The 15144-nt window shown below is 42.9% G+C and overlaps 1 long non-coding RNA gene across 1 annotated transcript in view; it reads right to left on the reverse strand.

Annotated features, from left to right (window-relative positions):
* Positions 1 to 737: 737 nt before the first annotated feature.
* Positions 738 to 15144, reverse strand: part of LOC134486580 (uncharacterized) — a 31161-nt gene continuing 16754 nt past the window's right edge. Inside the window, exon 2 of the long non-coding RNA XR_010065803.1 lies at positions 738 to 1461. This is a non-coding gene — a long non-coding RNA (uncharacterized LOC134486580). The remainder of the gene's footprint in view (positions 1462 to 15144) is intronic.

The following is a 15144-nucleotide window of genomic DNA, read 5'->3' on the forward strand; positions in this document are numbered from 1 at the left end:
TCAGCATTAGGAGAGGTGAGAACCACTTATCTAAATCAAGTGTATGATAGAAGATATTTTTCTCCTGCCCAGGTAGTCCCCATCTGCACTTTAAAAGAAGTAACAAACCTTTCACTTCTTGGATTTGTGCTTTGTAGTCTTTGAATTTCCCTACTCATTGGTCTGTAGTTTGTCACACAACACTGAAAGCGTGTACCTTCTCTTTAAAACTATGTAGTAGTCTAACATTTTAAGTCACAGTGAGTCTTTGGTGTCAGGGCCAATTCACAGGTAGTTTCTTTTCCCCTTTTCCCAGCACACTCTCCCCCTTCTCTACTCCTATGCAGCAGCCTACCCTCTCTCTTATCCCTAATCTCTCCTTCCTAAGATGCCTGGTTTCTTCTTGAGTGGGGCCAAGGTATGGGAAGTGCTTGGTATTGGGTTTGAGAAAGTTATGCCAGATAAAAATATCAGGGGAAAGATTACAGAAAAATGATCAGAAGCAGAGGTCAGGAAGATCTTCTCTTCTCCAACCTACAGGATTTGGTAATCCTGCAGCAGAAGAATTTCTTTATACACCACTCTGTTTCTCATCCCTCCAAACCACAATCAAGTTTGCAGCTTAGCTTTCTTATTCTACCCATGGGTTTGAAAGGCCAATCAAAGCAGAGCTCCCCCTACAAAATGTCAGCATTAAAAAGATCTGGGTCCTAACACAAGCTCCATTGCTTACAAACCATTAACCTTGAGCAAGTCACTCAATGTCTCCGAGATTTCTTTATCTGCAAACTGGCTAGTACAACTCCTACCCAGCTCCCAGGCATGAAATCATATGCTGCTTTGAGAATGCTGGAAAGAGAATGCAGGCCCGAGATGAGATGCTGTGATTCTGTCTTGGAATCTGCTGCCACAAATGCTGCCCTGTGCTCCTCGCTTCTAATCACATTGTTCTGGGTTTCTCAGAGGAGAGGGGCCTTGTCACTGACGTCGATAGCAGGGAGGCAGAACTATGTGATTTAGGAGAGAAGTTTCCATTGAAACTGGCCTCTGCGGCTGTTTATGAGACACCATGAAGTCATGAGGCTGCTCGTGCTCACCCTTTCTGGGGTAAGCAGTTTGGATCCTTGTGAGTGGTGGGGAGTGTGAAGAAGTCCTATTTGTTTGCTTGTTTTTATCTTGTTTGACTAGGGCTTGGGACTTCAACACCACAGCCAGATGGAGTCTTGCTGCCAAAATGATTGTTTCACGGGTGGCACATCGCCAGAGGTTGGGTTCAGATGGGAGCTTTTGTTTGGGAGTTATCAAGACAGGGACTTCTTTTCTGGCTTGCACAAGGAAGCACTCTGTCCAGTAAATACCAGCAAATACTCGAAGAACCAGAGGGCTTCTGCCTTGGGGTCAAAGTTGGCTTGACCTGACGTGGAGCTGTGATTGCTACCTGGAGTCCACCAACGATCTTGGCAGTCACATGCGTCAGCGCCTCTGTGAGTGAGAAAAACCAGTGGAATGATGAAAATCATCCATAACGGTACAAAGCATATAGGCTTATAGAGCGTTCGGGGGATGGGCTGGGGTCACTGCTGAGGATCTCTCTGGCAGGGGCTTGCTTGAATATTCTCTTTCTGCTGAACTCATAGCCAGTCAGAGGAGGTGTGTGCAAGTTAAGCATCTTGGTCAGGAGAAGGCTGAACAGGGCTCTGTCATGAGGAAAGCTGTGAGTGGATGGATATTAGTGCAGAGCATGGCTATATCTGTGTTGAGCTCTTCCCCATGTTGGAATGACTCATTTAGGTTCCCATCATCTGACCTTTCCCACGGCCTCATAAACAAGGGACTCTGGTCTTACCGGATCAGAGCAGCTTACTGACAGGAAGTGAAAAGATTGCTGCTAGGAAAAGACACCAAATAAAGGGAACATGCCTAGACCGCCACATGCTATGCATAGATGCATATGCAAAACGTAAGAAAGAGCCATGGTGATTTTAGGTGATGATTTATAAAAAACATACTTAAATTGTCTTAAGTTCTTTTAAAACTGTGAGTAAATCTCTGACCCTGAGTACTTACCATCCCTAACCTGGCCTCCATGACATAAGTATACCTCCGGACCGCCTATGTAATGGTAAGGGGACTTTTGGGTTTGAATCTAAAATGTCTCCCATTTTAGATTTCTGTCTGGAGGACTTACTTGGTTCTCGGGGTTTTGTCAGTTGTGATGCCTGCCTGGTGGAAGTGGGTCATGGGGCATCAATGTGGGTAACCTGCTTCTGGTTCAAGCCTGAGCTTTCTGCTTCCTGATCAGCCAAGATGTGGGAAGCTTCCACCTCACACTCCTGTCATTATGGACTGTTTCCTGTCTCCTGTTTCCTGTGTCTTACCATGAAAGACTGAAACCCCTCTGGAACATTGGGTCACAGTAAATCTTTCTCTTGTTAAGCTTCTTCTGTCAGGTAATCTGTCACAACAAGGGAGAAGGTAACTAATACTGTAAGAGATGGGGAAGAAGAGGAAATTGAGTGTGTGTGTCTGTGTGTCTGTCTGTCTCTGTGTGTCTGTCTGTCTCTGTGTGTCTGTCTGTCTCTGTGTCTGTCTGTCTCTGTGTGTCTGTCTGTCTGTCTTTGTGTATCTGTCTCTCTCTCTCTCTGTGTGTCTCTGTGTCTGTTTGTATCTATCTATCTCTGTGTGTGTTTGTCTCTGTGTCTGTCTCTGTGTGTGACAGGGAAATATGGAAGGTAGGAACAGTTCTCAACACAAGGCATATGTTAAGTTTTTTTTCAATATAAGGATGAAACCAGCAGTAAGATTTAGTATAATTTCTTTTATTACATGAGGAGGACCCTGCAGACGACCATGGTAGGCAGGGAAGCAAACTGTGAAGAGGTAAGAATGAAAATTCAGTTCAGATTGACATTGTCAACCTAAATCAAGACTTCATGGAGTCTCACACCAAGTGGTTTATTAGCAACACATTTTAAAAGCAACAGTACAGTTGCGAAAAAAGTTTCTTGGGGAAATAGAATCCCCAAGTGCACAGGGAAGCATGGCTACATTGAAACTCAACTCAAAATACATGTCATTTTTTTCCAAGAAGATAGGTTCTGGAGATAGGCTTCCTGAACTAGCCTAAGGGCCTAAGGAAGGATCTAGCCTGTCTTAGTCATTCAGTCAGTAGAGAGGTTATTTGGATTTTTAGCCACCCCTGGTCCTGGTTGTGGGAGCTTGGGGAAACCACTGGCCTTACAGATAATGTAAGAGTCATCTAGACCATTACATGTCTCTGGCCCTGGTTGTGGGAGCTTCGGGAGCCCCTAGTTTGTAAGGGTCATTTAGATTACTAGCCATCTCCAGTCCTGGTTGTAGGAGCTTCATATGACCTGAACCAGCCGATAACAGAGGTCACTGGGCTCTTAGTCACCTGCAAATTCCAGCTTTCTGAGTGGAAAACAGATTTTACATTCATTCCTTTGAGAGGATAATCATGTGTGCCTAACATTTCTGGTTTTCCTGAACATCTTTAGACATGAAGACCTTCCAACAACTATAAGCTAAGTTTTCTTCCTTTCTTCCTTTCTTTCTTTCTTTTTTTTTTTTTTTTTTTTTTGTTCATTGTGCCTTAAAACTGCATTTCAGTCATTGACAATCCCCTATACTCAGGGCTTAGTTAACAAGCATTTTGTTAGGTGTGAAAGGTTTACTTGGAGATGTCAGAGACAGTGGATATGCATTTAATCGACATAAAGGTCTCATGTAAATACTTATTTCCTAAAACCAAACAATTCTGCCTGAAAAACAGATTCATGCACACCCAACTCTCACCTCCCCAATTCCCACATCACCTGTCATGTGCTCCCTCCGTGGAGTAAGGGCCGGCCATTCCTTCACTACTGGACAGCTTAATCACACATGCTAGAATCACAGAGTTATCAGCTGTCGTCGTTGTCTGCCTGCTCCTGGGGACTGATAGGCAGGCTCCCAGGCATCTTCTATGGCTTCTACAGTATGGTACCTGCCCTGTCACCTTCTACATTTTCATCTACTCACGGATGTTTGGCGGGTGCCTAACTAATCTCTATTCTAAATCTAACTCTTTAGAAACAGATTTTGTCAGGGAAATAATGAGTCTAAATGAAACCCGTGTTTTCCCAGCCTTCCATGTAGAAATGGTCATGATGTGTCTCAGTTCTGATCACTGACTCACAAGAAAAAAATGTTGACCGTAGCTTTCTGAAAAGCATCTTTAAGAACATTAACCCAGCTGCAGAGCACCATTTCCTCTTGTACCTCTTTCTTCATGTTTCTAAGAGCACCGTGTGCTAGCTGGAACTTATGAACATTAGGGCAAGGATAATGCTTAGAGCTGCTATATCAGCCTCAGACAGCCTTCATCTGGAATTCTCATTCTAAGAGAGAAAAATGAGCTTCTGTTTATTTAAATCATGGCCCCTTTGGTGTCAAGTTCTCATAGTTGAATGCAATTGTTCATTCAGTGTAATACCTCACTGGACTTGGTCAAAGTTTTGTAACTGTCTTTGAATGGAAGCCTATGCAATAAGGCTACAGCTTATTCAAGATCCTGGGCTTTAAAGGTTGGGCCAAGCCACATTAGCTATTATGGAGTCCAGGCTTGGGTGGCAGGGTGACTCCTTCTACCATAATATTGGGAAGTCCATAGGGTGAGAGCCAGGAGAGGTCACCATATCTAAGCTCTAGGCCCTAGTATCACACCAAGAAGGAGAGATCATTGGCAGTGTGTTGGAACAAGTAAGAGAATTCCTCCTGCCTTTCACTCTAGAGTCACACAGGCCTACTATTAAGTTAACAAAACCCCAGCATTTCAAAATCAGTGTGTAGCAGGTGTGAAACAACCTGTCATCGGTTCATGGACACTTCCTTACTGTCCTTGCCTGTCACTGAGGTGAAAATGTCACTGATCCTGTGAAAGCAAGGAAAATGCTCCCTGTGGTAGCCATAGCTCCATCCCATCACTATCCCCTCCCCCCTTCCAGAACGAAGTTAGCCGTTTGCAAAGAAAACATGTTTTTGGAAAGCAAAACAACCAAGAAAATGGTTTAGGTCAACTGCATCCTGAATCATTCAGGGGAAGTCCAGCTTCCAAGGGCATATAACTAAAGCAAACTCAAGATTAAAGCCATAGGAAAACAGACAAGGGACGTGTAGATCAGCTTATGCTTAAAGGACAGATCCAGCTGCTTACTACATTAATGAGTCCTTTTTAAGTGAATGCTTTCTGTAGTGCACTAATAACTACTTTTCTACTCATTGCCTCTAGTGTCATCATTATAGTAGTGACACAACTTAGAAACATTTTGCTCTATTCTTTATATTTTATTTTAGTGGTGTGTATTGTGAATTGGGGGTGTGGGGTTGTCCACATGTATATGGGTGCCCGTGAAGGCCAGAAGAGGGAGAAGGTTCCTCTGGAGCTAGAATTGCAGGAAGTTATGAGCTGTCCAGTGAAGGTGCTGGGAACTGAACTAGTCCTCTGCAGAAGCAATATACACTGCTCTAACTTCCTCTAACCTCTCATGGTTTCTTAAACCAACCTAGAACCAGCTATTCATATGACCTTGAATTCTGTGAGTTGTCTCAGTGGATCAGAGGCTTCTGTGAGCATCAAGGCAGATTGAAGCTGAGGAATTCTGTCATGGCTCCTCTGACTTATCCCTGTAAGATAGCCCTCTAATGACACTTCCAGGTCTGCCACTGTCAATGTGAATCTCTGGCAGTGCCCACCTCCCCTGCCCCTGAGTAATCTGGTCATTCTTTACAGTATTTTATGCTTTCTCAGAACTTCTCTGTTTCAGCCCTGGGCCTGGGAAGCACCCTCGGCTTACCTAAATTATTCTACCCTGGAAAAATGGCAGGAGGGCAGAAGCGCAGAGCACTTCATGGTGTCTAGACTTGCCATCTTTCCAAATATTCTCCGGTGGCCTCCTTTCTTTATCCCTCACCAGCCATGCAGAAGCTCCCAGTGACACAGGTGCTGGGTGACATTTACCTGAATCCTCCTGAGTCCAGCACATTAGGTCACTGTCTTAGTTACTGTTCTATCGCTGAGATGAAGCCTCAGTCCAAGGCAGTTTATAAAAGGAAACGTTTAGTTGGAGGACTTGCTTACAGTTCCAGCGGGTGAGTCCATGACCATCATGGTCCGGAGTGTAGTGTCAGGCAGGCAGACAGGCATGGTGCTGGAGCAGTAGCTAAGAGCTTACGTCTTGACAAGCATGAAGCAGGCAGAAGAGTGTGAGATTGGGTGTGGTCTGGGGTTTTGAACCCTCAAAGCCCTGTCTCTGTCACCAAATTCCTGGAATGTTAGGACCAACTATTTGAGTGTTCTGGACCTTGGCTTCACCATCTTTAACATGGGAACATTAACAAGCCTCCTAGAAAAGTCTCTTATGGAGAATAGGCAGCTACTTAGTGCCATGGCACTTAGACAAGCAAGTAAATCAGTGTCCCAGTTGGCTTCTCTGTTGCTGTGATAAAACACTGACCAAAACAACTTGGGAGAAAAAAATACAGTTTGCTCTCAAGGGAAGCTGATGTAGGAACCTGGGTACAGAACTGAAGCACTAACCATGGAGCAGCCCTGCTTACTAACTTGCTACTAACTTTGGTTTGCTTAGTCACCTTTCCTGTACAGCCCTGAGCAGACCACCTGCTCAGAGACGGCACCGCCACAGTAGTTTGGTATCTCTTACATCAATAAACAATTAAGGAAATGCCTCACAGCCATGGCCACACCCAACTCTGATGGACACAGTTCATCAGTTGTGGTTTCCTCTTGCCACATGACTCTGGATGTCAAGTTGACTTCTAAAGCTAACCGTGACCGTCTACCTGCCAAGTATAAGGGCAAACCCTGGGATATATCGCCTTCACCACAGAGGCAGGGCCCATGATTTAATTCCATTTTACAGATGAGTAAGTTCAAGGAGTTATGTCATTTAACATGATTTTGATTCTCTTCTTGCTTTGAGAAGTTTTGAATTTCATGAGTCAGAAGTCATTATTTATTATGGTTTGGATCTTAAAACAACCCCAATGGATGCATGTTGAAAACTTGGTCACTTGCAAATGGTGCAATAAGAGGTGATGGAAGGGTTAGAAGGTAGGGCCTGGTAGAAGGAACTTAGGCTACTGGTGTGTGCCCTAGAAGGGGATATCAGAAACCTCTTCTTCCCAGTCCCCTACTTTCTGGCTGCCAGGAGGTAAGCCACTCAATACCACCTGGACTCCCTAACCCAAAATAGCACCTTGCCACAGCCCAAAGCAACATCACCAAATGACCATGGCCAAACACTTCTGAAATCATTGAGAGGTAGCTAGTCAGACATAAACAGGCTTGATGGTCATTGAGGGTGGACTGAAGTGTCACCATCAGCTTTGTCCTCAACCTCTGTGTCCTGGTAACACGGTAATTTTAGCAAAGGGGGAAGAATCACAGTTTCCCTTCCTAAGAATCTGACGTGCTATGTAAAGACAATAAGTGGTCACAATTGCCTTCTAGAGATTTTAAATTTCATATGAAAGAAAGGTGGGGCAGGAGAGCTTTGTCGATGCCCATTAAGGAAAAGCTAGTTTCTTCCACTAAAGCATACCTATTTTATAGATGGTTTTTAAATGTTTTCTTTACTTCATTTTAATCTATGTGTGTGATTTTTCTTTTTTTTTTTTTCTCAAAAGAATCGAATTTGAGTTATACCTCCTCCTCTGGGCGGAGGTGTTCTAGCAAAGACTTTCTTGTAAAGAGTAGAATTTTATGATTGTGTCGGCCCTTATGAGCTCATCCAAATGGGTCTGTCAGTCACCTGGTAGGAAAAAGCCTCTCAGAAAAGCTGCCAGCTCCAGAGACTTTGGGAAGTGGTATAGAAACTATAGAGCCTGTCTAAGCACACAGGTGGGCACAATGGTCTCTGGCTGTTGTCTACTCTCCATAGGGTTAGGGTTAGGGGTTTGAGTTATAGGTTAGGGGTTACAGTTAGAGGTTAGAGTTAGGGGTTAGGGTTGGGTTAGGAGTTAGGGTTGGGGGTTTGAGTTATAGGTTAGGGGTTACAGTTAGAGGTTAGAGTTAGGGGTTAGGATTGGGGTTAGGGTTAGTGGTTAGGGGTTAGGATTGGGGTTAGGGTTAGGTGTTGGGGTTAGCATTAGCGTTCTGCTGGACCACTTTTGTCACTATCCACTATCATCTCTTATTACTCTGTATACTTTTTTCTGAACTCATTCAGCAGAGTCCATTACCAGTCCCGTGCCTCACTGCTAATTGCTTACATTACAACCCGATTGCTCTATTCTCTGGGATGTTCAGAGCCGCACCTCTAATCACGTGCCATCTGAGCGTGTGTTTTCTCTGTCTTATGTCCCAAAATTTTGGAATTCAGTTATGGAAAAATTACTCTCTACCCAGTGAAAATTCTAGAAATGTAATATAGTATAGAGGGGTATGCTGGGAAAAGACTCTCTTGTAACACTAGCCACTCCCTTAACAGAATACTGCTTTACAGTGATCATCACAAGCAGAGTGAGTGTCCCTCTCTGGAACAGATTCATTTTTGCTATATTGGGTGTATGGGACCCAAGTTGAGATACAGCATTGTTTATTTTTAGGAATACCATATATACATAGCCCAAAATAACTTTAATATTACTGCACCTGTACTTTGACATTCAGCAGTCTCAGGAGGCCAGCTATAGAGTTTTCTACTTGTGCTTCCATGTCTACTATAAAAGAGTTTTGGATTTTGGGTTTTCTGATTCGGGGTGTTCTGCATTGTATAATGCATGACCTGTGTGTATATCAGATATAAAACCAGAGTACCACGCTATTCACATTGTCTGGACATTGACTTTTTTCTCAAATAATATATCTCAGAGACCTTTACATTCATAAACATACATGATCTTTATTACTTTAAATGCTTGCGTAGTAGTAGTAGTAGTATTTCATATATATCATATATATGTATATATCTATGTGTGTATATATATATATATATATATATATATATATATATATATAGTTCTAGAGGTCAGAAGTCTAAAATTGGTTTCACTGGCCTTTTATTTTAATGATCATTTATTAAATGCTTACCTAGTCCACTGCAGCATTAGAAACTGTAGATGATAAAAACCTTTTATTTTAAATTTTTCCCCCTCAGGTAACTCAAATCAATGGGATGAAACAGAAGTTGTAATCATTGAACTTCACAGTCAACTTGATGATACTCAGAGACTCCTGAGAGACACTTCTGGGGTTCTCTGTGTTTCTAGAGGTTTTTCTGAGAAAGGAAGACCTATCCTGGGTGGCACCAAGCCAAGGGCTGAAAGAGGAGAGAAAGCTGAGGAACAGCCTGTGCCTCTCTCTGCTTCTTACCTGTAGTCACAGTGTGACCAGACACCCAGTTCCCCCATCACCATGGATCCCCTGCCATGTTGGATTGTATCCCCTTTGACTGTGAGCCACAATAAACCATCCTCCCTTAAGTTGCTCTTGACAGGTATTTGTCATAGCAACAGACATAACCAATCCAACTTGACTCAGGAATGTCAGTGAACTGCAAGCAAGAAAATGACAAGGACAAGAGGTTCCTGAGCAGAAAAAGAGTTCACAGGGCAGCTGGCCTGTGACAAAAATGACAAAAATATAGAAGTTATTTTCTCATTATTAAAAGGAGTTAGGATTGGACCAGGCATGCAGTGTGTTCACTTTATTTCCTAAACAGGAATGACTTGACCCATTCACATAGAATTTAATCTATTACTCAAACTGGTTCTGATTTGACCAGGGAGGATTTCTTTGGTTTACAGGAACCTACTTGCCAACTAGCAAGGCGGATTTGATGTATGACTGGCTGCCCTGCCTGGACTCCTCATGAAACAGTAGCACTAAGGAATTTGCAAGCAGGGGACCTGCATTTCCTAGGCTACTGACTCTGCAAATGCTGCACTTCCCCTGAAGTTAGCTATGGTGTGGTCACTGGTGAATTTGCTTACATTCCATGTGCTCATCACTAAGCAAGGCAAGTTACATCCAGGCCATTGAGCCTGACATTCGCTTCTCAGCATCTTAAAGAACCTCTTCTTCTGCACAGGCAGCCTGGAAATCCCAGTTTCTCCAGGGGCACACTTCCAGTCAGTCCAGTCCCATCTGCCTTTGAAGTCTCCACTATCCCTGTTCCTTTGAGACTGACTCCTCTCCCTCTTTGAAATGGTGTAGGACCAACCAGGCTGGCCTCACCTGATCATTAACAGAACTACTGATAAAGGTGCAATACTCCTTCCAACTTTGAGAGCATCCCCATCCCGGCTTCCATGTGCAGTTTAGGTCATCCAACTCAGTCGTATCTACCCAACTTGTGTCTTAGATGCTAAGGGCAGCTGGCTGCATCTGCAAACACACGTTATAAAAGCCATTTGAGCTGAATGGACACTTAGCATCTTCTTTCCAACAACCAGGGCTGCTTATTGCTTTACGGCTGTCAACTTCCATTTTTAAAGCAAGAACCACAGACCTTTTAAGTGTCTTTAACAAAGGGGGGAAATTAAGGAAAAGGAGAAAAGCTACACTCTGCTGCCTGAATTTTCCTTATTGCAAATTAGCTACATGTTCAGAAAGCAGATGTCTCAGTGCACTCCAGACCATGGCTTCTTTGAGGCAGATTTTACCTCCACAGCTAATGACATTTCTATTCCAAGTCAAGCCCCTACTAAGGTGTCCTGTGATAGGCTTTTTCTTAATGAGCACATACCAGTAGGTCAAGCCTCATCTCTGCAAACCTAAGGATATTTATCATCCTTACTCCTTTTGTGACAGGATGTGCTTGCAGATGTAGCTGTGGGGGTCCCTGCGGGTGTCAGACAGGGAAGCAAACCATGCAGAGATAAGAATGAAAACCAGGTGCAGATTGACTTCATCAACCCCGCTCAGACTTGAGAGTCTAATGCCAGCGCATTGTCAGCTTATTTAAAACAGTACGATTTGGGAAAAGGTTTCCAGGCAACAATCAGTCCAATCAGTCCAGTTCCAGGTACACAATAAAGCTTATGGTGTGACTACAAAGTACAAGTGACCATGAGTGTGGGTTTTACAGCTGAAAGGTCTAGACTCTGATGTGGTTCTTGACTTACAGCACCGAGGTCAGCAGGCCATAAAGTGCATGTGACATCTCCTCTAAGGATGGGCAATGGTCTAGGGAGGAAAGAGTCTGAGATAAACGTTCTGGGGAATCTGAGCTAGGCCTGCCTCTGTAACAAGGGTGGGTGAGGTCTCCCTCCATAGATCACAAAAAAAGGTTACCAGGTTGTTAACTAAACCCACTCTCTGCTTTCTGGATGGAATGCAGGTATTTGATTTTATCTCCCCCACTGGAGAGACACTCCTTCATGATTAACATTTTTGGTTCTCTCTTTTTCTTTTCTTTTCTTTTCTTTTTTTCTTTTCTTTTCTTTTCTTTCTTTCTTTTTTTTTTTTCTCGGAGCTGGTGACTGAACCCAGGGCCTTGCACCTACTAGGCAAGCACTCTACCACTGAGCTAAATACCCAGCCCCATTTTTGGTTCTCTTAATACTTCTCTGTGAGTACAAGGACTTCTGTGGCCCCAACCGTTAGCCAGCTGCCCTTAGCACCTAAGAAGCATTCGGGTGGCCAAACTGCAAATAGAAACAGGGATGGGTGTGCCCTCGGGGTCAGAGGAATTACTGCATCTTTACTAGTAGTCTGTTCCTGGTGTGTTTTCCAGCCTTCTGTTAATCAGGACAGCTTTATGAAGGTCACATGTCTTGGGCCATGCCGATGGCCTCTGTGAGGTTCAGGGTAAGACATTCTTGATCAGAGTGTTCTGAAAGTTTCTGACTTTGCTCTGAGGATGCTGCATCTGTCGGATAACCCCAAAGGCTGAGAAGTTAGTCTTTAAAGTTTACCCCCACACTTCATAATCTTACAGAAGAGGGTCTGAGAGTCAGAAGGGTGAGTGCTATATAGGGATATTTCATGCATCCCTGGCTTCTGGGAACAGATATTAGCATTGCTTTGCCCCACCCTTCAGATTATGATAGTTTAAGAAAAAACCTTCAGAAAGTATTAAATGCCTCAGGGCAAAATCTGTGCAAGAACCATGGCTTAATCACTCATTTCAGCAAATTCTCTGATAGAAAATCTTTCTCCCTGCTGCTGATAGATAAGACTTCTACTTTTGAATGTTGTCCTAGGGTTTCAATTGCTGTGAAGAGTCTCCATGATCAAAGCAATTCCTATAAAAGACAATATTTAATTGGGGATTCAGAGGTTCAGTCCATTATCATCATGGCAGGAAGCATGGCAGCATCCAGCCAGACATGGTGCTAGAGAAGGAGCCAAGAGGTCTACACTTGATCTGAAATCAGTCAGGAGAAGACTGGCTTCCAGGAAACTAGGGTTTCAAAGCTCACCCCCAAAGTGACACACTTCCTCCAACAAGGCCACACCTTCTCCAACAAAGCCACATCTCCCAATAGTGCCACTTCCTGGGCAAAGCCTATTCAAACCACCTAGAAAGTAAAATTCAATATTCAAAAGTCAATAGTCATTTATAGATGGCATGGTCTTAAGTATAGAACATTTTAAGGAATAGGCATGTAATCACAGCTATTAGAATTAATAAATGAACTGTAGGATCCATGATGGATAAAAAAAAAAAAAAACCAAAACCTCAGCTCTCTAGCTTCTAATAATGAATAATTGAAGGGCACAGAGAATCAAACTCGGGGTCATGCCCATCCCAGGCAAGTGCTCTGCCCTTCACTTGGCTCTCCAGTCCTTGAATATTTGAATATAAAATAAAGAAAACAATTCTATTTAAAATAGAATCAAAAGGGACAAAATGCTTAAGAATAAATTTAACAAGAGAAGTAGGAGCCTGAACATGGGAAACGCCCTTGGAAGAAACTGTAGAAGGCCTGAGGAAAAGGCATCACTGAAAGTTTATAGACTGTGGTTATTTTGATTTATTTAATTAAAATTGTTTTCTAGCAAGAGACAAAAAAGGTCTGGATTAAATGGGAAGGCCTAAGGTTTGGACCCAAGCAACTGAATATAGCAGTGAAGTACCTGACCTCCAAAACGCAAGTGTTCAAGGGCCACAGTGAATAAATACAGCCCAGGATCTTTCCTTTCCTTTCCTTTCCTTTCCTTTCCTTTCCTTTCCTTTCCTTTCCTTTCCTTTCCTTTCCTTCCCTTCCCTTCTCTCCCCTCCCCTTCCCTCTCCTTTCCTCTCCGCTCCTCTCCTTTTCTTTCTTAATTTAAAAATGGAGTACAATGTACATATTTTTAGTTATCCAAGCATTATTTATGCATATTTATAATACATTTATTTTAAATGTTTGTTTTTGAGATTGTACTTTAATTATAATTCTCCCTTCCCTTCCTTTCCTTCAAAGCCTCCCATATTACACCCCCACCCCCGTCTCCTTCAGATTCATGGCTCTTTTTTCAATAATTTAGACAATATATTTTGATCATGTTTTACTCCTCCCTCAACTCCTCCCAGAATCATCTTCCACCTTTCTTTCCACCCAACTTCACATTCTTCCTCTAAAAAAAAAAAAGCAAAAACAAAACCCACCAGAAAATCAAAACAAACAAAAACCTGTAAGATAAAAACACAGAACAAAGTGACACACACACACACACACACACACACACACACACACACACACACACAAAGAAACAAAAAACATACAAACGAAAACCATGAGTTCTTTTCATTTTGAGGAAAATACAGAAATAACGTTCAGGTAACTATAAATAATGATTTTAAGTTATTTAGAACAAAGCAAATAAATAAAAATATCCTTTGGCTTATGCACACTGGGAAGATTATTGAGATTCTAAAGGCGTGTGAGCTGCAAGCATGTGGGAGTTAACATCCATTCAAGTGTCTCTTTGCTTGCTGGTTTACCTCCCCTCTAGGATGCAAGCTCCTCAGGCTGTTTGGGATGTAGTAAGGATACCAGATTATTATGTGAATGAATGAAGAGCAGGAGGAGGAGGAGTTATAGTGGATTAGAACCAAGATCTCAGGGGTTGTAACATCTGGGGAATAAAACTTGTGTGGGTGGATGATAGTTGACAAGTATGTGCTCTCTGAAGTCAGCCGATCTGACTCTGAATCCCAGTGCTGCTGCATTCTGTCTCTGTGATCTTGGGCTCGTTATAGTTCTTCATTTCCCTGTGCCTCCGTTTTCTCATCCATGAGATGAAGGTAAAATAAGGTTTTTATGATCGTTAGTATTGGTCATCAGCTTGCTAAACTCTAGGATCTAGGAGACATGTCTGTGAAAGCATTTCGAGACCGGGCTGTTTCATTCCCCCACCCCTTTGTGGCTTACACATTCAGATCACAGTTCATGTCAGGCAGTACAAACTTAAGGTAGGAACCAGGAGGCACGAACTGAAGCAGAGACCATAGAACACTGCATACTGGCTTGTTCCTCCTGCCTTGCTCAGGGCCACCTACCCAGGGGTGGCACCTCCCACATCAATCACTATTTAAGAAAATTCCCCCACAAACTTGCCTGCAGGCCAATTAATGGAGGCATTTTCTCAGTTGAGGGGGTCCCTCTTCCCAGATGACCCTAGCTTGTATCAAGTTGACAAAAACTAACCCACGCAATCAGTGATGGCATTAAGATTTTACTAATTACCCTAATAATGTTTTTCCTAGCAAAATGATTTAACACAGATCCACATGTTGCCTGTCACTCGTCCAGAAAATTCCATAGTTTCCCCATGACTTTTAGAACTAGAAGAGCTTCTAAGATAGAGGGCAAGTTACCTTGTAGACTGTTACTTGGCTGTTTCCTTAGAGGTCAGGCCATGCACACTTCCTTGGCAGGAATATCTAAGACAATGTAAATGTTCCTGGCAGCCTATCATCGGCCTTGTGATTTGCATTTGATGAAGCTCCAGTGAATGCTACACTTGATCCAGGTGGTTTCTGCCAGGTTGCTGCATTACAAAGAAATTCTTTCCCTTTGTAATGAATAGGCCTTTTATGCAAGGATACTTTGGGGCTATGTAACCATTCCACTTGTCTTCTAAATTTTGCCTGTAAATTTCGGCATTCATTGATGTGTCTTTCATGAATTAATTATTATTATGATTGTTGC

This window comes from Rattus norvegicus, chromosome 4, assembly GCF_036323735.1.
Source record: "Rattus norvegicus strain BN/NHsdMcwi chromosome 4, GRCr8, whole genome shotgun sequence".
Classification (NCBI taxonomy): Eukaryota; Metazoa; Chordata; class Mammalia; order Rodentia; family Muridae; genus Rattus; species Rattus norvegicus.